Genomic DNA, 26,465 nt, shown 5'->3' with positions numbered 1-26,465 from the left:
CTGATAGCCAGAAACCGGTCCTTGGATGCTTGATTCCGGTCTGGGAAAGACATGGCTTGGTAGTTCGGACTGGACTGTTCCCATGAGGCACAGGGTCAGAGCTGATTTGCATATAGCCAGTGTCTAACCCAGGGTGGTGTGGAGTGCAAAAAAACGATGGATTTAGGCCCAGATCATTGTACTGGGGTGAATGTATGACATTGTTCTACATTCTGTCCATCAACTGTGTTTTTTGCAATTTTCACCCCGAGTGGGCTGGGTATGCTCAGACGTGAGTCCCAGGCTCTCCACACCACTGGAGTCAAGCCATCCAGGCTGATGAAGGCTGATAGCCAGAAACCGGTCCTTGGATGCTTGATTCCGGTCTGGGAAAGACATGGCTTGGTAGTTCGGACTGGACTGTTCCCATGAGGCACAGGGTCAGAGCTGATTTGCATATAGCCAGTGTCTAACCCAGGGTGGTGTGGAGTGCAAAAAAACGATGGATTTAGGCCCAGATCATTGTACTGGGGTGAATGTATGACATTGTTCTACATTCTGTCCATCAACTGTGTTTTTTGCAATTTTCACCCCGAGTGGGCTGGGTATGCTCAGACGTGAGTCCCAGGCTCTCCACACCACTGGAGTCAAGCTATCCAGGCTGATGAAGGCTGATAGCCAGAAACCGGTCCTTGGATGCTTGATTCTGGTCTGGGAAAGACATGGCTTGGTAGTTCGGACTGGACTGTTCCCATGAGGCACAGGGTCAGAGCTGATTTGCATATAGCCAGTGTCTAACCCAGGGTGGTGTGGAGTGCAAAAAAACGATGGATTTAGGCCCAGATCATTGTACTGGGGTGAATGTATGACATTGTTCTACATTCTGTCCATCAACTGTGTTTTTTGCAATTTTCACCCCGAGTGGGCTGGGTATGCTCAGACGTGAGTCCCAGGCTCTCCACACCACTGGAGTCAAGCTATCCAGGCTGATGAAGGCTGATAGCCAGAAACCGGTCCTTGGATGCTTGATTCCGGTCTGGGAAAGACATGGCTTGGTAGTTCGGACTGGACTGTTCCCATGAGGCACAGGGTCAGAGCTGATTTGCATATAGCCAGTGTCTAACCCAGGGTGGTGTGGAGTGCAAAAAAACGATGGATTTAGGCCCAGATCATTGTACTGGGGTGAATGTATGACATTGTTCTACATTCTGTCCATCAACTGTGTTTTTTGCAATTTTCACCCCGAGTGGGCTGGGTATGCTCAGACGTGAGTCCCAGGCTCTCCACACCACTGGAGTCAAGCTATCCAGGCTGATGAAGGCTGATAGCCAGAAACCGGTCCTTGGATGCTTGATTCCGGTCTGGGAAAGACATGGCTTGGTAGTTCGGACTGGACTGTTCCCATGAGGCACAGGGTCAGAGCTGATTTGCATATAGCCAGTGTCTAACCCAGGGTGGTGTGGAGTGCAAAAAAAATGATGGATTTAGGCCCAGATCATTGTACTGGGGTGAATGTATGACATTGTTCTACATTCTGTCCATCAACTGTGTTTTTTGCAATTTTCACCCCGAGTGGGCTGGGTATGCTCAGCCGTGAGTCCCAGGCTCTCCACACCACTGGAGTCAAGCTATCCAGGCTGATGAAGGCTGATAACCAGAAACCGGTCCTTGGATGCTTGATTCCGGTCTGGGAAAGACATGGCTTGGTAGTTCGGACTGGTCTGTTCCCATGAGGCACAGGGTCAGAGATGATTTGCATATAGCCAGTGTCTAACCCAGGGTGGTGTGGAGTGCAAAAAAACGATGGATTTAGGCCCAGATCATTGTACTGGGGTGAATGTATGACATTGTTCTACATTCTGTCCATCAACTGTGTTTTTTGCAATTTTCACCCCGAGTGGGCTGGGTATGCTCAGACGTGAGTCCCAGGCTCTCCACACCACTGGAGTCAAGCTATCCAGGCTGATGAAGGCTGATAGCCAGAAACCGGTCCTTGGATGCTTGATTCCGGTCTGGGAAAGACATGGCTTGGTAGTTCGGACTGGACTGTTCCCATGAGGCACAGGGTCAGAGCTGATTTGCATATACCAGTGTCTAACCCAGGGTGGTGTGGAGTGCAAAAAACGATGGATTTAGGCCCAGATCATTGTACTGGGGTGAATGTATGACATTGTTCTACATTCTGTCCATCAACTGTGTTTTTTGCAATTTTCACCCCGAGTGGGCTGGGTATGCTCAGACGTGAGTCCCAGGCTCTCCACACCACTGGAGTCAAGCTATCCAGGCTGATGAAGGCTGAAGGCCAGAAACCGGTCCTTGGGTGCTTGATTCCGGTCTGGGAAAGACATGGCTTGGTAGTTCGGACTGGACTGTTCCCATGAGGCACAGGGTCAGAGCTGATTTGCATATAGCCAGTGTCTAACCCAGGGTGGTGTGGAGTGCAAAAAAACAATGGATTTAGGCCCAGATCATTGTACTGGGGTGAATGAATGACATTGTTCTACATTCTGTCCATCAACTGTGTTTTTTTGCAATTTTCACCCCGAGTGGGCTGGGTATGCTCAGACGTGAGTCCCAGGCTCTCCACACCACTGGAGTCAAGCTATCCAGGCTGATGAAGGCTGATAGCCAGAAACCGGCACTTGGATGCTTGATTCTGGTCTGGGAAAGACATGGCTTGGTAGTTCGGACTGGACTGTTCCCATGAGGCACAGGGTCAGAGCTGATTTGGATATAGCCAGTGTCTAACCGAGGGTGGTGTGGAGTGCAAAAAAACGATGGATTTAGGCCCAGATCATTGTACTGGGGTGAATGTATGACATTGTTCTACATTCTGTCCATCAACTGTGTTTTTTGCAATTTTCACCCCGAGTGGGCTGGGTATGCTCAGACGTGAGTCCCAGGCTCTCCACACCACTGGAGTCAAGCTATCCAGGCTGATGAAGGCTGATAGCCAGAAACCAGTCCTTGGATGCTTGATTCCGGTCTGGGAGAGACATGGCTTGGTAGTTCGGAGTGGACTGTTCCCATGAGGCACAGGGTCAGAGCTGATTTGCATATAGCCAGTGTCTAACCCAGGGAGGTGTGGATTGCAAAAAAAGATGGATTTAGGCCCAGATCATTGTACTGGGGTGAATGTATGACATTGTTCTACATTCTGTCCATCAACTGTGTTTTTTGCAATTTTCACCCCGGGTGGGCTGGGTATGCTCAGACGTGAGTCCCAGGCTCTCCACACCACTGGAGTCAAGCTATCCAGGCTGATGAAGGCTGATAGCCAGAAACCGGTCCTTGGATGCTTGATTCCGGTCTGGGAAAGACATGGCTTGGTAGTTCGGACTGGACTGTTCCCATGAGGCACAGGGTCAGAGCTGATTTGCATATAGCCAGTGTCTAACCCAGGGTGGTGTGGAGTGCAAAAAAACGATGGATTTAGGCCCAGATCATTGTACTGGGGTGAATGTATGACATTGTTCTACATTCTGTCTATCAACTGTGTTTTTTGCAATTTTCACCCCGAGTGGGCTGGGTATGCTCAGACGTGAGTCCCAGGCTCTCCACACCACTGGAGTCAAGCTATCCAGGCTGATGAAGGCTGATAGCCAGAAACCGGTCCTTGGATGCTTGATTCCGGTCTGGGAAAGACATGGCTTGGTAGTTCGGACTGGACTGTTCCCATGAGGCACAGGGTCAGAGCTGATTTGCATATAGCCAGTGTCTAACCCAGGGTGGTGTGGAGTGCAAAAAAACGATGGATTTAGGCCCAGATCATTGTACTGGGGTGAATGTATGACATTGTTCTACATTCTGTCCATCAACTGTGTTTTTTGCAATTTTCACCCCGAGTGGGCTGGGTATGCTCAGACGTGAGTCCCAGGCTCTCCACACCACTGGAGTCAAGCTATCCAGGCTGATGAAGGCTGATAGCCAGAAACCGGTCCTTGGATGCTTGATTCCGGTCTGGGAAAGACATGGCTTGGTAGTTCGGACTGGACTGTTCCCATGAGGCACAGGGTCAGAGCTGATTTGCATATAGCCAGTGTCTAACCCAGGGTGGTGTGGAGTGCAAAAAAACGATGGATTTAGGCCCAGATCATTGTACTGGGGTGAATGTATGACATTGTTCTACATTCTGTCCATCAACTGTGTTTTTTGCAATTTTCACCCCGAGTGGGCTGGGTATGCTCAGACGTGAGTCCCAGGCTCTCCACACCACTGGAGTCAAGCTATCCAGGCTGATGAAGGCTGATAGCCAGAAACCGGTCCTTGGATGCTTGATTCCGGTCTGGGAAAGACATGGCTTGGTAGTTCGGACTGGACTGTTCCCATGAGGCACAGGGTCAGAGCTGATTTGCATATAGCCAGTGTCTAACCCAGGGTGGTGTGGAGTGCAAAAAAACGATGGATTTAGGCCCAGATCATTGTACTGGGGTGAATGTATGACATTGTTCTACATTCTGTCCATCAACTGTGTTTTTTGCAATTTTCACCCCGAGTGGGCTGGGTATGCTCAGACGTGAGTCCCAGGCTCTCCACACCACTGGAGTCAAGCTATCCAGGCTGATGAAGGCTGATAGCCAGAAACCGGTCCTTGGATGCTTGATTCCGGTCTGGGAAAGACATGGCTTGGTAGTTCGGACTGGACTGTTCCCATGAGGCACAGGGTCAGAGCTGATTTGCATATAGCCAGTGTCTAACCCAGGGTGGTGTGGAGTGCAAAAAAACGATGGATTTAGGCCCAGATCATTGTGCTGGGGTGAATGTATGATATTGTTCTACATTCTGTCCATCAACTGTGTTTTTTGCAATTTTCACCCCGAGTGGGCTGGGTATGCTCAGACGAGAGTCCCAGGCTCTCCACACCACTGGAGTCAAGCTATCCAGGCTGATGAAGGCTGATAGGCAGAAACCGGTCCTTGGATGCTTGATTCCGGTCTGGGAAAGACATGGCTTGGTAGTTCGGACTGGACTGTTCCCATGAGGCACAGGGTCAGAGCTAATTTGCATATAGCCAGTGTCAAACCCAGGGTGGTGTGGAGTGCAAAAAAACGATGGATTTAGGCCCAGATAATTGTACTGGGGTGAATGTATGACATTGTTCTACATTCTGTCCATCAACTGTGTTTTTTGCAATTTTCACCCCGAGTGGGCTGGGTATGCTCAGACGTGAGTCCCAGGCTCTCCACACCACTGGAGTCAAGCTATCCAGGCTGATGAAGGCTGATAGCCAGAAACCGGTCCTTGGATGCTTGATTCCGGTCTGGGAAAGACATGGCTTGGTAGTTCGGACTGGACTGTTCCCATGAGGCACAGGGTCAGAGCTGATTTGCATATAGCCAGTGTCTAACCCAGGGTGGTGTGGAGTGCAAAAAAACGATGGATTTAGGCCCAGATCATTGTACTGGGGTGAATGTATGAAATTGTTCTACATTCTGTCCATCAACTGTGTTTTTTGCAATTTTCACCCCGAGTGGGCTGGGTATGCTCAGACGTGAGTCCCAGGCTCTCCACACCACTGGAGTCAAGCTATCCAGGCTGATGAAGGCTGATAGCCAGAAACCGGTCCTTGGATGCTTGATTCCGGTCTGGGAAAGACATGGCTTGGTAGTTCGGACTGGACTGTTCCCATGAGGCACAGGGTCAGAGCTGATTTGCATATAGCCAGTGTCTAACCCAGGGTGGTGTGGAGTGCAAAAAAACGATGGATTTAGGCCCAGATCATTGTACTGGGGTGAATGTATGACATTGTTCTACATTCTGTCCATCAACTGTGTTTTTGTAATTTTCACCCCGAGTGGGCTGGGTATGCTCAGACGTGAGTCCCAGGCTCTCCACACCACTGGAGTCAAGCTATCCAGGCTGATGAAGGCTGATAGCCAGAAACCGGTCCTTGGATGCTTGATTCCGGTCTGGGAAAGACATGGCTTGGTAGTTCGGACTTGACTGTTCCCATGAGGCACAGGGTCAGAGCTGATTTGCATATAGCCAGTGTCTAACCCAGGGTGGTGTGGAGTGCAAAAAAACGATGGATTTAGGCCCAGATCATTGTACTGGGGTGAATGTATGACATTGTTCTACATTCTGTCCATCAACTGTGTTTTTTGCAATTTTCACCCCGAGTGGGCTGGGTATGCTCAGACGTGAGTCCCAGGCTCTCCACACCACTGGAGTCAAGCTATCCAGGCTGATGAAGGCTGAAGGCCAGAAACCGGTCCTTGGATGCTTGATTCCGGTCTGGGAAAGACATGGCTTGGTAGTTCGGACTGGACTGTTCCCATGAGGCACAGGGTCAGAGCTGATTTGCATATAGCCAGTGTCTAACCCAGGGTGGTGTGGAGTGCAAAAAAACGATGGATTTAGGCCCAGATCATTGTACTGGGGTGAATGTATGACATTGTTCTACATTCTGTCCATCAACTGTGTTTTTTGCAATTTTCACCCCGAGTGGGCTGGGTATGCTCAGACGTGAGTCCCAGGCTCTCCACACCACTGGAGTCAAGCTATCCAGGCTGATGAAGGCTGATAGCCAGAAACCGGTCCTTGGATGCTTGATTCCGGTCTGGGAAAGACATGGCTTGGTAGTTCGGACTGGACTGTTCCCATGAGGCACAGGCTCAGAGCTGATTTGCATAAAGCCAGTGTCTAACCCAGGGTGGTGTGGAGTGCAAAAAACGATGGATTTAGGCCCAGATCATTGTACTGGGGTGAATGTATGACATTGTTCTACATTCTGTCCATCAACTGTGTTTTTTGCAATTTTTACCCCGAGTGGGCTGGGTATGCTCAGACGTGAGTCCCAGGCTCTTCACACCACTGGAGTCAAGCTATCCAGGCTGATGAAGGCTGATAGCCAGAAACCGGTCCTTGGATGCTTGATTCCGGTCTGGGAAAGACATGGCTTGGTAGTTCGGACTGGACTGTTCCCATGAGGCACAGGGTCAGAGCTGATTTGCATATACCAGTGTCTAACCCAGGGTGGTGTGGAGTGCAAAAAACGATGGATTTAGGCCCAGATCATTGTACTGGGGTGAATGTATGACATTGTTCTACATTCTGTCCATCAACTGTGTTTTTTGCAATTTTCACCCCGAGTGGGCTGGGTATGCTCAGACGTGAGTCCCAGGCTCTCCACACCACTGGAGTCAAGCTATCCAGGCTGATGAAGGCTGAAGGCCAGAAACCGGTCCTTGGATGCTTGATTCCGGTCTGGGAAAGACATGGCTTGGTAGTTCGGACTGGACTGTTCCCATGAGGCACAGGGTCAGAGCTGATTTGCATATAGCCAGTGTCTAACCCAGGGTGGTGTGGAGTGCAAAAAAACAATGGATTTAGGCCCAGTTCATTGTACTGGGGTGAATGAATGACATTGTTCTACATTCTGTCCATCAACTGTGTTTTTTTGCAATTTTCACCCCGAGTGGGCTGGGTATGCTCAGACGTGAGTCCCAGGCTCTCCACACCACTGGAGTCAAGCTATCCAGGCTGATGAAGGCTGATAGCCAGAAACCGGCACTTGGATGCTTGATTCTGGTCTGGGAAAGACATGGCTTGGTAGTTCGGACTGGACTGTTCCCATGAGGCACAGGGTCAGAGCTGATTTGGATATAGCCAGTGTCTAACCGAGGGTGGTGTGGAGTGCAAAAAAACGATGGATTTAGGCCCAGATCATTGTACTGGGGTGAATGTATGACATTGTTCTACATTCTGTCCATCAACTGTGTTTTTTGCAATTTTCACCCTGAGTGGGCTGGGTATGCTCAGACGTGAGTCCCAGGCTCTCCACACCACTGGAGTCAAGCTATCCAGGCTGATGAAGGCTGATAGCCAGAAACCAGTCCTTGGATGCTTGATTCCGGTCTGGGAGAGACATGGCTTGGTAGTTCGGAGTGGACTGTTCCCATGAGGCACAGGGTCAGAGCTGATTTGCATATAGCCAGTGTCTAACCCAGGGAGGTGTGGATTGCAAAAAAAGATGGATTTAGGCCCAGATCATTGTACTGGGGTGAATGTATGACATTGTTCTACATTCTGTCCATCAACTGTGTTTTTTGCAATTTTCACCCCGGGTGGGCTGGGTATGCTCAGACGTGAGTCCCAGGCTCTCCACACCACTGGAGTCAAGCTATCCAGGCTGATGAAGGCTGATAGCCAGAAACCGGTCCTTGGATGCTTGATTCCGGTCTGGGAAAGACATGGCTTGGTAGTTCGGACTTGACTGTTCCCATGAGGCACAGGGTCAGAGCTGATTTGCATATAGCCAGTGTCTAACCCAGGGTGGTGTGGAGTGCAAAAAAACGATGGATTTAGGCCCAGATCATTGTACTGGGGTGAATGTATGACATTGTTCTACATTCTGTCCATCAACTGTGTTTTTTGCAATTTTCACCCCGAGTGGGCTGGGTATGCTCAGACGTGAGTCCCAGGCTCTCCACACCACTGGAGTCAAGCTATCCAGGCTGATGAAGGCTGAAGGCCAGAAACCGGTCCTTGGATGCTTGATTCCGGTCTGGGAAAGACATGGCTTGGTAGTTCGGACTGGACTGTTCCCATGAGGCACAGGGTCAGAGCTGATTTGCATATAGCCAGTGTCTAACCCAGGGTGGTGTGGAGTGCAAAAAAACGATGGATTTAGGCCCAGATCATTGTACTGGGGTGAATGTATGACATTGTTCTACATTCTGTCCATCAACTGTGTTTTTTGCAATTTTCACCCCGAGTGGGCTGGGTATGCTCAGACGTGAGTCCCAGGCTCTCCACACCACTGGAGTCAAGCTATCCAGGCTGATGAAGGCTGATAGCCAGAAACCGGTCCTTGGATGCTTGATTCCGGTCTGGGAAAGACATGGCTTGGTAGTTCGGACTGGACTGTTCCCATGAGGCACAGGCTCAGAGCTGATTTGCATAAAGCCAGTGTCTAACCCAGGGTGGTGTGGAGTGCAAAAAACGATGGATTTAGGCCCAGATCATTGTACTGGGGTGAATGTATGACATTGTTCTACATTCTGTCCATCAACTGTGTTTTTTGCAATTTTTACCCCGAGTGGGCTGGGTATGCTCAGACGTGAGTCCCAGGCTCTTCACACCACTGGAGTCAAGCTATCCAGGCTGATGAAGGCTGATAGCCAGAAACCGGTCCTTGGATGCTTGATTCCGGTCTGGGAAAGACATGGCTTGGTAGTTCGGACTGGACTGTTCCCATGAGGCACAGGGTCAGAGCTGATTTGCATATACCAGTGTCTAACCCAGGGTGGTGTGGAGTGCAAAAAACGATGGATTTAGGCCCAGATCATTGTACTGGGGTGAATGTATGACATTGTTCTACATTCTGTCCATCAACTGTGTTTTTTGCAATTTTCACCCCGAGTGGGCTGGGTATGCTCAGACGTGAGTCCCAGGCTCTCCACACCACTGGAGTCAAGCTATCCAGGCTGATGAAGGCTGAAGGCCAGAAACCGGTCCTTGGATGCTTGATTCCGGTCTGGGAAAGACATGGCTTGGTAGTTCGGACTGGACTGTTCCCATGAGGCACAGGGTCAGAGCTGATTTGCATATAGCCAGTGTCTAACCCAGGGAGGTGTGGATTGCAAAAAAAGATGGATTTAGGCCCAGATCATTGTACTGGGGTGAATGTATGACATTGTTCTACATTCTGTCCATCAACTGTGTTTTTTGCAATTTTCACCCCGGGTGGGCTGGGTATGCTCAGACGTGAGTCCCAGGCTCTCCACACCACTGGAGTCAAGCTATCCAGGCTGATGAAGGCTGATAGCCAGAAACCGGTCCTTGGATGCTTGATTCCGGTCTGGGAAAGACATGGCTTGGTAGTTCGGACTGGACTGTTCCCATGAGGCACAGGGTCAGAGCTGATTTGCATATAGCCAGTGTCTAACCCAGGGTGGTGTGGAGTGCAAAAAAACGATGGATTTAGGCCCAGATCATTGTACTGGGGTGAATGTATGACATTGTTCTACATTCTGTCTATCAACTGTGTTTTTTGCAATTTTCACCCCGAGTGGGCTGGGTATGCTCAGACGTGAGTCCCAGGCTCTCCACACCACTGGAGTCAAGCTATCCAGGCTGATGAAGGCTGATAGCCAGAAACCGGTCCTTGGATGCTTGATTCCGGTCTGGGAAAGACATGGCTTGGTAGTTCGGACTGGACTGTTCCCATGAGGCACAGGGTCAGAGCTGATTTGCATATAGCCAGTGTCTAACCCAGGGTGGTGTGGAGTGCAAAAAAACGATGGATTTAGGCCCAGATCATTGTACTGGGGTGAATGTATGACATTGTTCTACATTCTGTCCATCAACTGTGTTTTTTGCAATTTTCACCCCGAGTGGGCTGGGTATGCTCAGACGTGAGTCCCAGGCTCTCCACACCACTGGAGTCAAGCTATCCAGGCTGATGAAGGCTGATAGCCAGAAACCGGTCCTTGGATGCTTGATTCCGGTCTGGGAAAGACATGGCTTGGTAGTTCGGACTGGACTGTTCCCATGAGGCACAGGGTCAGAGCTGATTTGCATATAGCCAGTGTCTAACCCAGGGTGGTGTGGAGTGCAAAAAAACGATGGATTTAGGCCCAGATCATTGTACTGGGGTGAATGTATGACATTGTTCTACATTCTGTCCATCAACTGTGTTTTTTGCAATTTTCACCCCGAGTGGGCTGGGTATGCTCAGACGTGAGTCCCAGGCTCTCCACACCACTGGAGTCAAGCTATCCAGGCTGATGAAGGCTGATAGCCAGAAACCGGTCCTTGGATGCTTGATTCCGGTCTGGGAAAGACATGGCTTGGTAGTTCGGACTGGACTGTTCCCATGAGGCACAGGGTCAGAGCTGATTTGCATATAGCCAGTGTCTAACCCAGGGTGGTGTGGAGTGCAAAAAAACGATGGATTTAGGCCCAGATCATTGTACTGGGGTGAATGTATGACATTGTTCTACATTCTGTCCATCAACTGTGTTTTTTGCAATTTTCACCCCGAGTGGGCTGGGTATGCTCAGACGTGAGTCCCAGGCTCTCCACACCACTGGAGTCAAGCTATCCAGGCTGATGAAGGCTGATAGCCAGAAACCGGTCCTTGGATGCTTGATTCCGGTCTGGGAAAGACATGGCTTGGTAGTTCGGACTGGACTGTTCCCATGAGGCACAGGGTCAGAGCTGATTTGCATATAGCCAGTGTCTAACCCAGGGTGGTGTGGAGTGCAAAAAAACGATGGATTTAGGCCCAGATCATTGTGCTGGGGTGAATGTATGATATTGTTCTACATTCTGTCCATCAACTGTGTTTTTTGCAATTTTCACCCCGAGTGGGCTGGGTATGCTCAGACGAGAGTCCCAGGCTCTCCACACCACTGGAGTCAAGCTATCCAGGCTGATGAAGGCTGATAGGCAGAAACCGGTCCTTGGATGCTTGATTCCGGTCTGGGAAAGACATGGCTTGGTAGTTCGGACTGGACTGTTCCCATGAGGCACAGGGTCAGAGCTAATTTGCATATAGCCAGTGTCAAACCCAGGGTGGTGTGGAGTGCAAAAAAACGATGGATTTAGGCCCAGATAATTGTACTGGGGTGAATGTATGACATTGTTCTACATTCTGTCCATCAACTGTGTTTTTTGCAATTTTCACCCCGAGTGGGCTGGGTATGCTCAGACGTGAGTCCCAGGCTCTCCACACCACTGGAGTCAAGCTATCCAGGCTGATGAAGGCTGATAGCCAGAAACCGGTCCTTGGATGCTTGATTCCGGTCTGGGAAAGACATGGCTTGGTAGTTCGGACTGGACTGTTCCCATGAGGCACAGGGTCAGAGCTGATTTGCATATAGCCAGTGTCTAACCCAGGGTGGTGTGGAGTGCAAAAAAACGATGGATTTAGGCCCAGATCATTGTACTGGGGTGAATGTATGAAATTGTTCTACATTCTGTCCATCAACTGTGTTTTTTGCAATTTTCACCCCGAGTGGGCTGGGTATGCTCAGACGTGAGTCCCAGGCTCTCCACACCACTGGAGTCAAGCTATCCAGGCTGATGAAGGCTGATAGCCAGAAACCGGTCCTTGGATGCTTGATTCCGGTCTGGGAAAGACATGGCTTGGTAGTTCGGACTGGACTGTTCCCATGAGGCACAGGGTCAGAGCTGATTTGCATATAGCCAGTGTCTAACCCAGGGTGGTGTGGAGTGCAAAAAAACGATGGATTTAGGCCCAGATCATTGTACTGGGGTGAATGTATGACATTGTTCTACATTCTGTCCATCAACTGTGTTTTTGTAATTTTCACCCCGAGTGGGCTGGGTATGCTCAGACGTGAGTCCCAGGCTCTCCACACCACTGGAGTCAAGCTATCCAGGCTGATGAAGGCTGATAGCCAGAAACCGGTCCTTGGATGCTTGATTCCGGTCTGGGAAAGACATGGCTTGGTAGTTCGGACTTGACTGTTCCCATGAGGCACAGGGTCAGAGCTGATTTGCATATAGCCAGTGTCTAACCCAGGGTGGTGTGGAGTGCAAAAAAACGATGGATTTAGGCCCAGATCATTGTACTGGGGTGAATGTATGACATTGTTCTACATTCTGTCCATCAACTGTGTTTTTTGCAATTTTCACCCCGAGTGGGCTGGGTATGCTCAGACGTGAGTCCCAGGCTCTCCACACCACTGGAGTCAAGCTATCCAGGCTGATGAAGGCTGAAGGCCAGAAACCGGTCCTTGGATGCTTGATTCCGGTCTGGGAAAGACATGGCTTGGTAGTTCGGACTGGACTGTTCCCATGAGGCACAGGGTCAGAGCTGATTTGCATATAGCCAGTGTCTAACCCAGGGTGGTGTGGAGTGCAAAAAAACGATGGATTTAGGCCCAGATCATTGTACTGGGGTGAATGTATGACATTGTTCTACATTCTGTCCATCAACTGTGTTTTTTGCAATTTTCACCCCGAGTGGGCTGGGTATGCTCAGACGTGAGTCCCAGGCTCTCCACACCACTGGAGTCAAGCTATCCAGGCTGATGAAGGCTGATAGCCAGAAACCGGTCCTTGGATGCTTGATTCCGGTCTGGGAAAGACATGGCTTGGTAGTTCGGACTGGACTGTTCCCATGAGGCACAGGCTCAGAGCTGATTTGCATATAGCCAGTGTCTAACCCAGGGTGGTGTGGAGTGCAAAAAAACAATGGATTTAGGCCCAGTTCATTGTACTGGGGTGAATGAATGACATTGTTCTACATTCTGTCCATCAACTGTGTTTTTTTGCAATTTTCACCCCGAGTGGGCTGGGTATGCTCAGACGTGAGTCCCAGGCTCTCCACACCACTGGAGTCAAGCTATCCAGGCTGATGAAGGCTGATAGCCAGAAACCGGCACTTGGATGCTTGATTCTGGTCTGGGAAAGACATGGCTTGGTAGTTCGGACTGGACTGTTCCCATGAGGCACAGGGTCAGAGCTGATTTGGATATAGCCAGTGTCTAACCGAGGGTGGTGTGGAGTGCAAAAAAACGATGGATTTAGGCCCAGATCATTGTACTGGGGTGAATGTATGACATTGTTCTACATTCTGTCCATCAACTGTGTTTTTTGCAATTTTCACCCTGAGTGGGCTGGGTATGCTCAGACGTGAGTCCCAGGCTCTCCACACCACTGGAGTCAAGCTATCCAGGCTGATGAAGGCTGATAGCCAGAAACCAGTCCTTGGATGCTTGATTCCGGTCTGGGAGAGACATGGCTTGGTAGTTCGGAGTGGACTGTTCCCATGAGGCACAGGGTCAGAGCTGATTTGCATATAGCCAGTGTCTAACCCAGGGAGGTGTGGATTGCAAAAAAAGATGGATTTAGGCCCAGATCATTGTACTGGGGTGAATGTATGACATTGTTCTACATTCTGTCCATCAACTGTGTTTTTTGCAATTTTCACCCCGGGTGGGCTGGGTATGCTCAGACGTGAGTCCCAGGCTCTCCACACCACTGGAGTCAAGCTATCCAGGCTGATGAAGGCTGATAGCCAGAAACCGGTCCTTGGATGCTTGATTCCGGTCTGGGAAAGACATGGCTTGGTAGTTCGGACTTGACTGTTCCCATGAGGCACAGGGTCAGAGCTGATTTGCATATAGCCAGTGTCTAACCCAGGGTGGTGTGGAGTGCAAAAAAACGATGGATTTAGGCCCAGATCATTGTACTGGGGTGAATGTATGACATTGTTCTACATTCTGTCCATCAACTGTGTTTTTTGCAATTTTCACCCCGAGTGGGCTGGGTATGCTCAGACGTGAGTCCCAGGCTCTCCACACCACTGGAGTCAAGCTATCCAGGCTGATGAAGGCTGAAGGCCAGAAACCGGTCCTTGGATGCTTGATTCCGGTCTGGGAAAGACATGGCTTGGTAGTTCGGACTGGACTGTTCCCATGAGGCACAGGGTCAGAGCTGATTTGCATATAGCCAGTGTCTAACCCAGGGTGGTGTGGAGTGCAAAAAAACGATGGATTTAGGCCCAGATCATTGTACTGGGGTGAATGTATGACATTGTTCTACATTCTGTCCATCAACTGTGTTTTTTGCAATTTTCACCCCGAGTGGGCTGGGTATGCTCAGACGTGAGTCCCAGGCTCTCCACACCACTGGAGTCAAGCTATCCAGGCTGATGAAGGCTGATAGCCAGAAACCGGTCCTTGGATGCTTGATTCCGGTCTGGGAAAGACATGGCTTGGTAGTTCGGACTGGACTGTTCCCATGAGGCACAGGCTCAGAGCTGATTTGCATAAAGCCAGTGTCTAACCCAGGGTGGTGTGGAGTGCAAAAAACGATGGATTTAGGCCCAGATCATTGTACTGGGGTGAATGTATGACATTGTTCTACATTCTGTCCATCAACTGTGTTTTTTGCAATTTTTACCCCGAGTGGGCTGGGTATGCTCAGACGTGAGTCCCAGGCTCTTCACACCACTGGAGTCAAGCTATCCAGGCTGATGAAGGCTGATAGCCAGAAACCGGTCCTTGGATGCTTGATTCCGGTCTGGGAAAGACATGGCTTGGTAGTTCGGACTGGACTGTTCCCATGAGGCACAGGGTCAGAGCTGATTTGCATATACCAGTGTCTAACCCAGGGTGGTGTGGAGTGCAAAAAACGATGGATTTAGGCCCAGATCATTGTACTGGGGTGAATGTATGACATTGTTCTACATTCTGTCCATCAACTGTGTTTTTTGCAATTTTCACCCCGAGTGGGCTGGGTATGCTCAGACGTGAGTCCCAGGCTCTCCACACCACTGGAGTCAAGCTATCCAGGCTGATGAAGGCTGAAGGCCAGAAACCGGTCCTTGGATGCTTGATTCCGGTCTGGGAAAGACATGGCTTGGTAGTTCGGACTGGACTGTTCCCATGAGGCACAGGGTCAGAGCTGATTTGCATATAGCCAGTGTCTAACCCAGGGTGGTGTGGAGTGCAAAAAAACAATGGATTTAGGCCCAGTTCATTGTACTGGGGTGAATGAATGACATTGTTCTACATTCTGTCCATCAACTGTGTTTTTTTGCAATTTTCACCCCGAGTGGGCTGGGTATGCTCAGACGTGAGTCCCAGGCTCTCCACACCACTGGAGTCAAGCTATCCAGGCTGATGAAGGCTGATAGCCAGAAACCGGCACTTGGATGCTTGATTCTGGTCTGGGAAAGACATGGCTTGGTAGTTCGGACTGGACTGTTCCCATGAGGCACAGGGTCAGAGCTGATTTGGATATAGCCAGTGTCTAACCGAGGGTGGTGTGGAGTGCAAAAAAACGATGGATTTAGGCCCAGATCATTGTACTGGGGTGAATGTATGACATTGTTCTACATTCTGTCCATCAACTGTGTTTTTTGCAATTTTCACCCCGAGTGGGCTGGGTATGCTCAGACGTGAGTCCCAGGCTCTCCACACCACTGGAGTCAAGCTATCCAGGCTGATGAAGGCTGATAGCCAGAAACCAGTCCTTGGATGCTTGATTCCGGTCTGGGAGAGACATGGCTTGGTAGTTCGGAGTGGACTGTTCCCATGAGGCACAGGGTCAGAGCTGATTTGCATATAGCCAGTGTCTAACCCAGGGAGGTGTGGATTGCAAAAAAAGATGGATTTAGGCCCAGATCATTGTACTGGGGTGAATGTATGACATTGTTCTACATTCTGTCCATCAACTGTGTTTTTTGCAATTTTCACCCCGGGTGGGCTGGGTATGCTCAGACGTGAGTCCCAGGCTCTCCACACCACTGGAGTCAAGCTATCCAGGCTGATGAAGGCTGATAGCCAGAAACCGGTCCTTGGATGCTTGATTCCGGTCTGGGAAAGACATGGCTTGGTAGTTCGGACTGGACTGTTCCCATGAGGCACAGGGTCAGAGCTGATTTGCATATAGCCAGTGTCTAACCCAGGGTGGTGTGGAGTGCAAAAAAACGATGGATTTAGGCCCAGATCATTGTACTGGGGTGAATGTATGACATTGTTCTACATTCTGTCTATCAACTGTGTTTTTTGCAATTTTCACCCCGAGTGGGCTGGGTATGCTCAGACGTGAGTCCCAGGCTCTCCACACCACTGGAGTCAAGCTATCCAGGCTGATGAAGGCTGATAGCCAGAAACCGGTCCTTGGATGCTTGATTCCGGTCTGGGAAAGACATGGCTTGGTAGTTCGGACTGGACTGTTTCCATGAGGCACAGGGTCAGAGCTGATTTGCATATAGCCAGTGTCTAACCCAGGGTGGTGTGGAGTGCAAAAAAACGATGGATTTAGGCCCAGATCATTGTACTGGGGTGAATGTATGACATTGTTCTACATTCTGTCCATCAACTGTGTTTTTTGCAATTTTCACCCCGAGTGGGCTGGGTATGCTCAGACGTGAGTCCCAGGCTCTCCACACCACTGGAGTCAAGCTATCCAGGCTGATGAAGGCTGATAGCCAGAAACCGGTCCTTGGATGCTTGATTCCGGTCTGGGAAAGACATGGCTTGGTAGTTCGGACTGGACTGTTCCCATGAGGCACAGGGTCAGAGCTGATTTGCATATAGCCAGTGTCTAACCCAGGGTGGTGTGGAGTGCAAAAAAACGATGGATTTAGGCCCAGATCATTGTACTGGGGTGAATGTATGACATTGTTCTACATTCTGTCCATCAACTGTGTTTTTTGCAATTTTCACCCCGAGTGGGCTGGGTATGCTCAGACGTGAGTCCCAGGCTCTCCACACCACTGGAGTCAAGCTATCCAGGCTGATGAAGGCTGATAGCCAGAAACCGGTCCTTGGATGCTTGATTCCGGTCTGGGAAAGACATGGCTTGGTAGTTCGGACTGGACTGTTCCCATGAGGCACAGGGTCAGAGCTGATTTGCATATAGCCAGTGTCTAACCCAGGGTGGTGTGGAGTGCAAAAAAACGATGGATTTAGGCCCAGATCATTGTGCTGGGGTGAATGTATGACATTGTTCTACATTCTGTCCATCAACTGTGTTTTTTGCAATTTTCACCCCGAGTGGGCTGGGTATGCTCAGACGTGAGTCCCAGGCTCTCCACACCACTGGAGTCAAGCTATCCAGGCTGATGAAGGCTGATAGCCAGAAACCGGTCCTTGGATGCTTGATTCCGGTCTGGGAAAGACATGGCTTGGTAGTTCGGACTGGACTGTTCCCATGAGGCACAGGGTCAGAGCTGATTTGCATATAGCCAGTGTCTAACCCAGGGTGGTGTGGAGTGCAAAAAAACGATGGATTTAGGCCCAGATCATTGTGCTGGGGTGAATGTATGATATTGTTCTACATTCTGTCCATCAACTGTGTTTTTTGCAATTTTCACCCCGAGTGGGCTGGGTATGCTCAGACGAGAGTCCCAGGCTCTCCACACCACTGGAGTCAAGCTATCCAGGCTGATGAAGGCTGATAGCCAGAAACCGGTCCTTGGATGCTTGATTCCGGTCTGGGAAAGACATGGCTTGGTAGTTCGGACTGGACTGTTCCCATGAGGCACAGGGTCAGAGCTGATTTGCATATAGCCAGTGTCTAACCCAGGGTGGTGTGGAGTGCAAAAAAACGATGGATTTAGGCCCAGATCATTGTACTGGGGTGAATGTATGACATTGTTCTACATTCTGTCCATCAACTGTGTTTTTTGCAATTTTCACCCCGAGTGGGCTGGGTATGCTCAGACGTGAGTCCCAGGCTCTCCACACCACTGGAGTCAAGCTATCCAGGCTGATGAAGGCTGATAGCCAGAAACCGGTCCTTGGATGCTTGATTCCGGTCTGGGAAAGACATGGCTTGGTAGTTCGGACTGGACTGTTCCCATGAGGCACAGGGTCAGAGCTGATTTGCATATAGCCAGTGTCTAACCCAGGGTGGTGTGGAGTGCAAAAAAACGATGGATTTAGGCCCAGATCATTGTACTGGGGTGAATGTATGAAATTGTTCTACATTCTGTCCATCAACTGTGTTTTTTGCAATTTTCACCCCGAGTGGGCTGGGTATGCTCAGACGTGAGTCCCAGGCTCTCCACACCACTGGAGTCAAGCTATCCAGGCTGATGAAGGCTGATAGCCAGAAACCGGTCCTTGGATGCTTGATTCCGGTCTGGGAAAGACATGGCTTGGTAGTTCGGACTGGACTGTTCCCATGAGGCACAGGGTCAGAGCTGATTTGCATATAGCCAGTGTCTAACCCAGGGTGGTGTGGAGTGCAAAAAAACGATGGATTTAGGCCCAGATCATTGTACTGGGGTGAATGTATGACATTGTTCTACATTCTGTCCATCAACTGTGTTTTTGCAATTTTCACCCCGAGTGGGCTGGGTATGCTCAGACGTGAGTCCCAGGGTCTCCACACCACTGGAGTCAAGCTATCCAGGCTGATGAAGGCTGATAGCCAGAAACCGGTCCTTGGATGCTTGATTCCGGTCTGGGAAAGACATGGCTTGGTAGTTCGGACTTGACTGTTCCCATGAGGCACAGGGTCAGAGCTGATTTGCATATAGCCAGTGTCTAACCCAGGGTGGTGTGGAGTGCAAAAAAACGATGGATTTAGGCCCAGATCATTGTACTGGGGTGAATGTATGACATTGTTCTACATTCTGTCCATCAACTGTGTTTTTTGCAATTTTCACCCCGAGTGGGCTGGGTATGCTCAGACGTGAGTCCCAGGCTCTCCACACCACTGGAGTCAAGCTATCCAGGCTGATGAAGGCTGAAGGCCAGAAACCGGTCCTTGGATGCTTGATTCCGGTCTGGGAAAGACATGGCTTGGTAGTTCGGACTGGACTGTTCCCATGAGGCACAGGGTCAGAGCTGATTTGCATATAGCCAGTGTCTAACCCAGGGTGGTGTGGAGTGCAAAAAAACGATGGATTTAGGCCCAGATCATTGTACTGGGGTGAATGTATGACATTGTTCTACATTCTGTCCATCAACTGTGTTTTTTGCAATTTTCACCCCGAGTGGGCTGGGTATGCTCAGACGTGAGTCCCAGGCTCTCCACACCACTGGAGTCAAGCTATCCAGGCTGATGAAGGCTGATAGCCAGAAACCGGTCCTTGGATGCTTGATTCCGGTCTGGGAAAGACATGGCTTGGTAGTTCGGACTGGACTGTTCCCATGAGGCACAGGCTCAGAGCTGATTTGCATAAAGCCAGTGTCTAACCCAGGGTGGTGTGGAGTGCAAAAAACGATGGATTTAGGCCCAGATCATTGTACTGGGGTGAATGTATGACATTGTTCTACATTCTGTCCATCAACTGTGTTTTTTGCAATTTTTACCCCGAGTGGGCTGGGTATGCTCAGACGTGAGTCCCAGGCTCTTCACACCACTGGAGTCAAGCTATCCAGGCTGATGAAGGCTGATAGCCAGAAACCGGTCCTTGGATGCTTGATTCCGGTCTGGGAAAGACATGGCTTGGTAGTTCGGACTGGACTGTTCCCATGAGGCACAAGGTCAGAGCTAATTTGCATATAGCCAGTGTCTAACCCAGGGTGGTGTGGAGTGCAAAAAAACGATGGATTTAGGCCCAGATCATTGTACTGGGGTGAATGTATGACATTGTTCTACATTCTGTCCATCAACTGTGTTTTTTGCAATTTTCACCCCGAGTGGGCTGGGTATGCTCAGACGTGAGTCCCAGGCTCTCCACACCACTGGAGTCAAGCTATCCAGGCTGATGAAGGCTGATAGCCAGAAACCGGTCCTTGGATGCTTGATTCCGGTCTGGGAAAGACATGGCTTGGTAGTTCGGACTGGACTGTTCCCATGAGGCACAGGGTCAGAGCTGATTTGCATATAGCCAGTGTCTAACCCAGGGTGGTGTGGAGTGCAAAAAAACGATGGATTTAGGCCCAGATCATTGTACTGGGGTGAATGTATGAAATTGTTCTACATTCTGTCCATCAACTGTGTTTTTTGCAATTTTCACCCCGAGTGGGCTGGGTATGCTCAGACGTGAGTCCCAGGCTCTCCACACCACTGGAGTCAAGCTATCCAGGCTGATGAAGGCTGATAGCCAGAAACCGGTCCTTGGATGCTTGATTCCGGTCTGGGAAAGACATGGCTTGGTAGTTCGGACTGGACTGTTCCCATGAGGCACAGGGTCAGAGCTGATTTGCATATAGCCAGTGTCTAACCCAGGGTGGTGTGGAGTGCAAAAAAACGATGGATTTAGGCCCAGATCATTGTACTGGGGTGAATGTATGACATTGTTCTACATTCTGTCCATCAACTGTGTTTTTGCAATTTTCACCCCGAGTGGGCTGGGTATGCTCAGACGTGAGTCCCAGGCTCTCCACACCACTGGAGTCAAGCTATCCAGGCTGATGAAGGCTGATAGCCAGAAACCGGTCCTTGGATGCTTGATTCCGGTCTGGGAAAGACATGGCTTGGTAGTTCGGACTTGACTGTTCCCATGAGGCACAGGGTCAGAGCTGATTTGCATATAGCCAGTGTCTAACCCAGGGTGGTGTGGAGTGCAAAAAAACGATGGATTTAGGCCCAGATCATTGTACTGGGGTGAATGTATGACATTGTTCTACATTCTGTCCATCAACTGTGTTTTTTGCAATTTTCACCCCGAGTGGGCTGGGTATGCTCAGACGTGAGTCCCAGGCTCTCCACACCACTGGAGTCAAGCTATCCAGGCTGATGAAGGCTGAAGGCCAGAAACCGGTCCTTGGATGCTTGATTCCGGTCTGGGAAAGACATGGCTTGGTAGTTCGGACTGGACTGTTCCCATGAGGCACAGGGTCAGAGCTGATTTGCATATAGCCAGTGTCTAACCCAGGGTGGTGTGGAGTGCAAAAAAACGATGGATTTAGGCCCAGATCATTGTACTGGGGTGAATGTATGACATTGTTCTACATTCTGTCCATCAACTGTGTTTTTTGCAATTTTCACCCCGAGTGGGCTGGGTATGCTCAGACGTGAGTCCCAGGCTCTTCACACCACTGGAGTCAAGCTATCCAGGCTGATGAAGGCTGATAGCCAGAAACCGGTCCTTGGATGCTTGATTCCGGTCTGGGAAAGACATGGCTTGGTAGTTCGGACTGGACTGTTCCCATGAGGCACAAGGTCAGAGCTGATTTGCATATAGCCAGTGTCTAACCCAGGGTGGTGTGGAGTGCAAAAAAACGATGGATTTAGGCCCAGATCATTGTACTGGGGCGAATGTATGACATTGTTCTACATTCTGTCCATCAACTGTGTTTTTTGCAATTTTCACCCCGAGTGGGCTGGGTATGCTCAGACGTGAGTCCCAGGCTCTCCACACCACTGGAGTCAAGCTATCCAGGCTGATGAAGGCTGATAGCCAGAAACCGGTCCTTGGATGCTTGATTCCGGTCTAGGAAAGACATGGCTTGGTAGTTCGGACTGGACTGTTCCCATGAGGCACAGGGTCAGAGCTGATTTGCATATAGCCAGTGTCTAACCCAGGGTGGTGTGGAGTGCAAAAAAACGATGGATTTAGGCCCAGATCATTGTACTGGGGCGAATGTATGACATTGTTCTACATTCTGTCCATCAACTGTGTTTTTTGCAATTTTCACCCCGAGTGGGCTGGGTATGCTCAGACGTGAGTCCCAGGCTCTCCACACCACTGGAGTCAAGCTATCCAGGCTGATGAAGGCTGATAGCCAGAAACCGGTCCTTGGATGCTTGATTCCGTTCTGGGAAAGACATGGCTTGGTAGTTCGGACTGGACTGTTCCCATGAGGCACAGGGTCAGAGCTGATTTGCATATAGCCAGTGTCTAACCCAGGGTGGTGTGGAGTGCAAAAAAACGATGGATTTAGGCCCAGATCATTGTACTGGGGTGAATGTATGACATTGTTCTACATTCTGTCCATCAACTGTGTTTTTTGCAATTTTCACCCCGAGTGGGCTGGGTATGCTCAGACGTGAGTCCCAGGCTCTCCACACCACTGGAGTCAAGCTATCCAGGCTGATGAAGGCTGATAGCCAGAAACCAGTCCTTGGATGCTTGATTCCGGTCTGGGAGAGACATGGCTTGGTAGTTCGGAGTGGACTGTTCCCATGAGGCACAGGGTCAGAGCTGATTTGCATATAGCCAGTGTCTAACCCAGGGTGGTGTGGATTGCAAAAAAAGATGGATTTAGGCCCAGATCATTGTACTGGGGTGAATGTATGACATTGTTCTACATTCTGTCCATCAACTGTGTTTTTTGCAATTTTCACCCCGGGTGGGCTGGTTATGCTCAGACGTGAGTCCCAGGCTCTCCACACCACTGGAGTCAAGCTATCCAGGCTGATGAAGGCTGATAGCCAGAAACCGGTCCTTGGATGCTTGATTCCGGTCTGGGAAAGACATGGCTTGGTAGTTCGGACTGGACTGTTCCCATGAGGCACAGGGTCAGAGCTGATTTGCATATAGCCAGTGTCTAACCCAGGGTGGTGTGGAGTGCAAAAAAACGATGGATTTAGGCCCAGATCATTGTACTGGGGTGAATGTATGACATTGTTCTACATTCTGTCCATCAACTGTGTTTTTTGCAATTTTCACCCCGAGTGGGCTGGGTATGCTCAGACGTGAGTCCCAGGCTCTCCACACCACTGGAGTCAAGCTATCCAGGCTGATGAAGGCTGATAGCCAGAAACCGGTCCTTGGATGCTTGATTCCGGTCTGGGAAAGACATGGCTTGGTAGTTCGGACTGGACTGTTCCCATGAGGCACAGGGTCAGAGCTGATTTGCATATAGCCAGTGTCTAACCCAGGGTGGTGTGGAGTGCAAAAAAACGATGGATTTAGGCCCAGATCATTGTACTGGGGTGAATGTATGACATTGTTCTACATTCTGTCCATCAACTGTGTTTTTTGCAATTTTCACCCCGAGTGGGCTGGGTATGCTCAGACGTGAGTCCCAGGCTCTCCACACCACTGGAGTCAAGCTATCCAGGCTGATAAAGGCTGATAGCCAGAAACCGGTCCTTGGATGCTTGATTCCGGTCTGGGAAAGACATGGCTTGGTAGTTCGGACTGGACTGTTCCCATGAGGCACAGGGTCAGAGCTGATTTGCATATAGCCAGTGTCTAACCCAGGGTGGTGTGGAGTGCAAAAAAACGATGGATTTAGGCCCAGATCATTGTACTGGGGTGAATGTATGACATTGTTCTACATTCTGTCCATCAACTGTGTTTTTTGCAATTTTCACCCCGAGTGGGCTGGGTATGCTCAGACGTGAGTCCCAGGCTCTCCACACCACTGGAGTCAAGCTATCCAGGCTGATGAAGGCTGATAGCCAGAAACCGGTCCTTGGATGCTTGATTCCGGTCTGGGAAAGACATGGCTTGGTAGTTCGGACTGGACTGTTCCCATGAGGCACAGGGTCAGAGCTGATTTGCATATAGCCAGTGTCTAACCCAGGGTGGTGTGGAGTGCAAAAGAACGATGGATTTAGGCCCAGATCATTGTGCTGGGGTGAATGTATGATATTGTTCTACATTCTGTCCATCAACTGTGTTTTTTGCAATTTTCACCCCGAGTGGGCTGGGTATGCTCAGACGAGAGTCCCAGGCTCTCCACACCACTGGAGTCAAGCTATCCAGGCTGATGAAGGCTGATAGCCAGAAACCGGTCCTTGGATGCTTGATTCCGGTCTGGGAAAGACATGGCTTGGTAGTTCGGACTGGACTGTTCCCATGAGGCACAGGGTCAGAGCTAATTTGCATATAGCCAGTGTCTAACCCAGGGTGGTGTGGAGTGCAAAAAAACGATGGATTTAGGCCCAGATCATTGTACTGGGGTGAATGTATGACATTGTTCTACATTCTGTCCATCAACTGTGTTTTTTGCAATTTTCACCCCGAGTGGGCTGGGTATGCTCAGACGTGAGTCCCAGGCTCTCCACACCACTGGAGTCAAGCTATCCAGGCTGATGAAGGCTGATAGCCAGAAACCGGTCCTTGGATGCTTGATTCCGGTCTGGGAAAGACATGGCTTGGTAGTTCGGACTGGACTGTTCCCATGAAGCACAGGGTCAGAGCTGATTTGCATATAGCCAGTGTCTAACCCAGGGTGGTGTGGAGTGCAAAAAAACGATGGATTTAGGCCCAGATCATTGTACTGGGGTGAATGTATGACATTGTTCTACATTCTGTCCATCAACTGTGTTTTTTGCAATTTTCACCCCGAGTGGGCTGGGTATGCTCAGACGTGAGTCCCAGGCTCTCCACACCACTGGAGTCAAGCTATCCAGGCTGATGAAGGCTGATAGCCAGAAACCGGTCCTTGGATGCTTGATTCCGGTCTGGGAAAGACATGGCTTGGTAGTTCGGACTGGACTGTTCCCATGAAGCACAGGGTCAGAGCTGATTTGCATATAGCCAGTGTCTAACCCAGGGTGGTGTGGAGTGCAAAAAAACGATGGATTTAGGCCCAGATCATTGTACTGGGGTGAATGTATGAAATTGTTCTACATTCTGTCCATCAACTGTGTTTTTTGCAATTTTCACCCCGAGTGGGCTGGGTATGCTCAGACGTGAGTCCCAGGCTCTCCACACCACTGGAGTCAAGCTATCCAGGCTGATGAAGGCTGATAGCCAGAAACCGGTCCTTGGATGCTTGATTCCGGTCTGGGAAAGACATGGCTTGGTAGTTCGGACTTGACTGTTCCCATGAGGCACAGGGTCAGAGCTGATTTGCATATAGCCAGTGTCTAACCCAGGGTGGTGTGGAGTGCAAAAAAACGATGGATTTAGGCCCAGATCATTGTACTGGGGTGAATGTATGACATTGTTCTACATTCTGTCCATCAACTGTGTTTTTTGCAATTTTCACCCCGAGTGGGCTGGGTATGCTCAGACGTGAGTCCCAGGCTCTCCACACCACTGGAGTCAAGCTATCCAGGCTGATGAAGGCTGATAGCCAGAAACCGGTCCTTGGATGCTTGATTCCGGTCTGGGAAAGACATGGCTTGGTAGTTCGGACTTGACTGTTCCCATGAGGCACAGGGTCAGAGCTGATTTGCATATAGCCAGTGTCTAACCCAGGGTGGTGTGGAGTGCAAAAAAACGATGGATTTAGGCCCAGATCATTGTACTGGGGTGAATGTATGACATTGTTCTACATTCTGTCCATCAACTGTGTTTTTTGCAATTTTCACCCCGAGTGGGCTGGGTATGCTCAGACGTGAGTCCCAGGCTCTCCACACCACTGGAGTCAAGCTATCCAGGCTGATGAAGGCTGAAGGCCAGAAACCGGTCCTTGGATGCTTGATTCCGGTCTGGGAAAGACATGGCTTGGTAGTTCGGACTGGACTGTTCCCATGAGGCACAGGGTCAGAGCTGATTTGCATATAGCCAGTGTCTAACCCAGGGTGGTGTGGAGTGCAAAAAAACGATGGATTTAGGCCCAGATCATTGTACTGGGGTGAATGTATGACATTGTTCTACATTCTGTCCATCAACTGTGTTTTTTGCAATTTTCACCCCGAGTGGGCTGGGTATGCTCAGACGTGAGTCCCAGGCTCTCCACACCACTGGAGTCAAGCTATCCAGGCTGATGAAGGCTGATAGCCAGAAACCGGTCCTTGGATGCTTGATTCCGGTCTGGGAAAGACATGGCTTGGTAGTTCGGACTGGACTGTTCCCATGAGGCACAGGCTCAGAGCTGATTTGCATAAAGCCAGTGTCTAACCCAGGGTGGTGTGGAGTGCAAAAAACGATGGATTTAGGCCCAGATCATTGTACTGGGGTGAATGTATGACATTGTTCTACATTCTGTCCATCAACTGTGTTTTTTGCAATTTTTACCCCGAGTGGGCTGGGTATGCTCAGACGTGAGTCCCAGGCTCTTCACACCACTGGAGTCAAGCTATCCAGGCTGATGAAGGCTGATAGCCAGAAACCGGTCCTTGGATGCTTGATTCCGGTCTGGGAAAGACATGGCTTGGTAGTTCGGACTGGACTGTTCCCATGAGGCACAGGGTCAGAGCTGATTTGCATATAGCCAGTGTCTAACCCAGGGTGGTGTGGAGTGCAAAAAAACGAT

Source organism: Lissotriton helveticus, chromosome 7, assembly GCF_964261635.1.
Source record: "Lissotriton helveticus chromosome 7, aLisHel1.1, whole genome shotgun sequence".
Lineage (NCBI taxonomy): Eukaryota > Metazoa > Chordata > Amphibia > Caudata > Salamandridae > Lissotriton > Lissotriton helveticus.
This window is presented reverse-complemented; position numbering follows the sequence as displayed.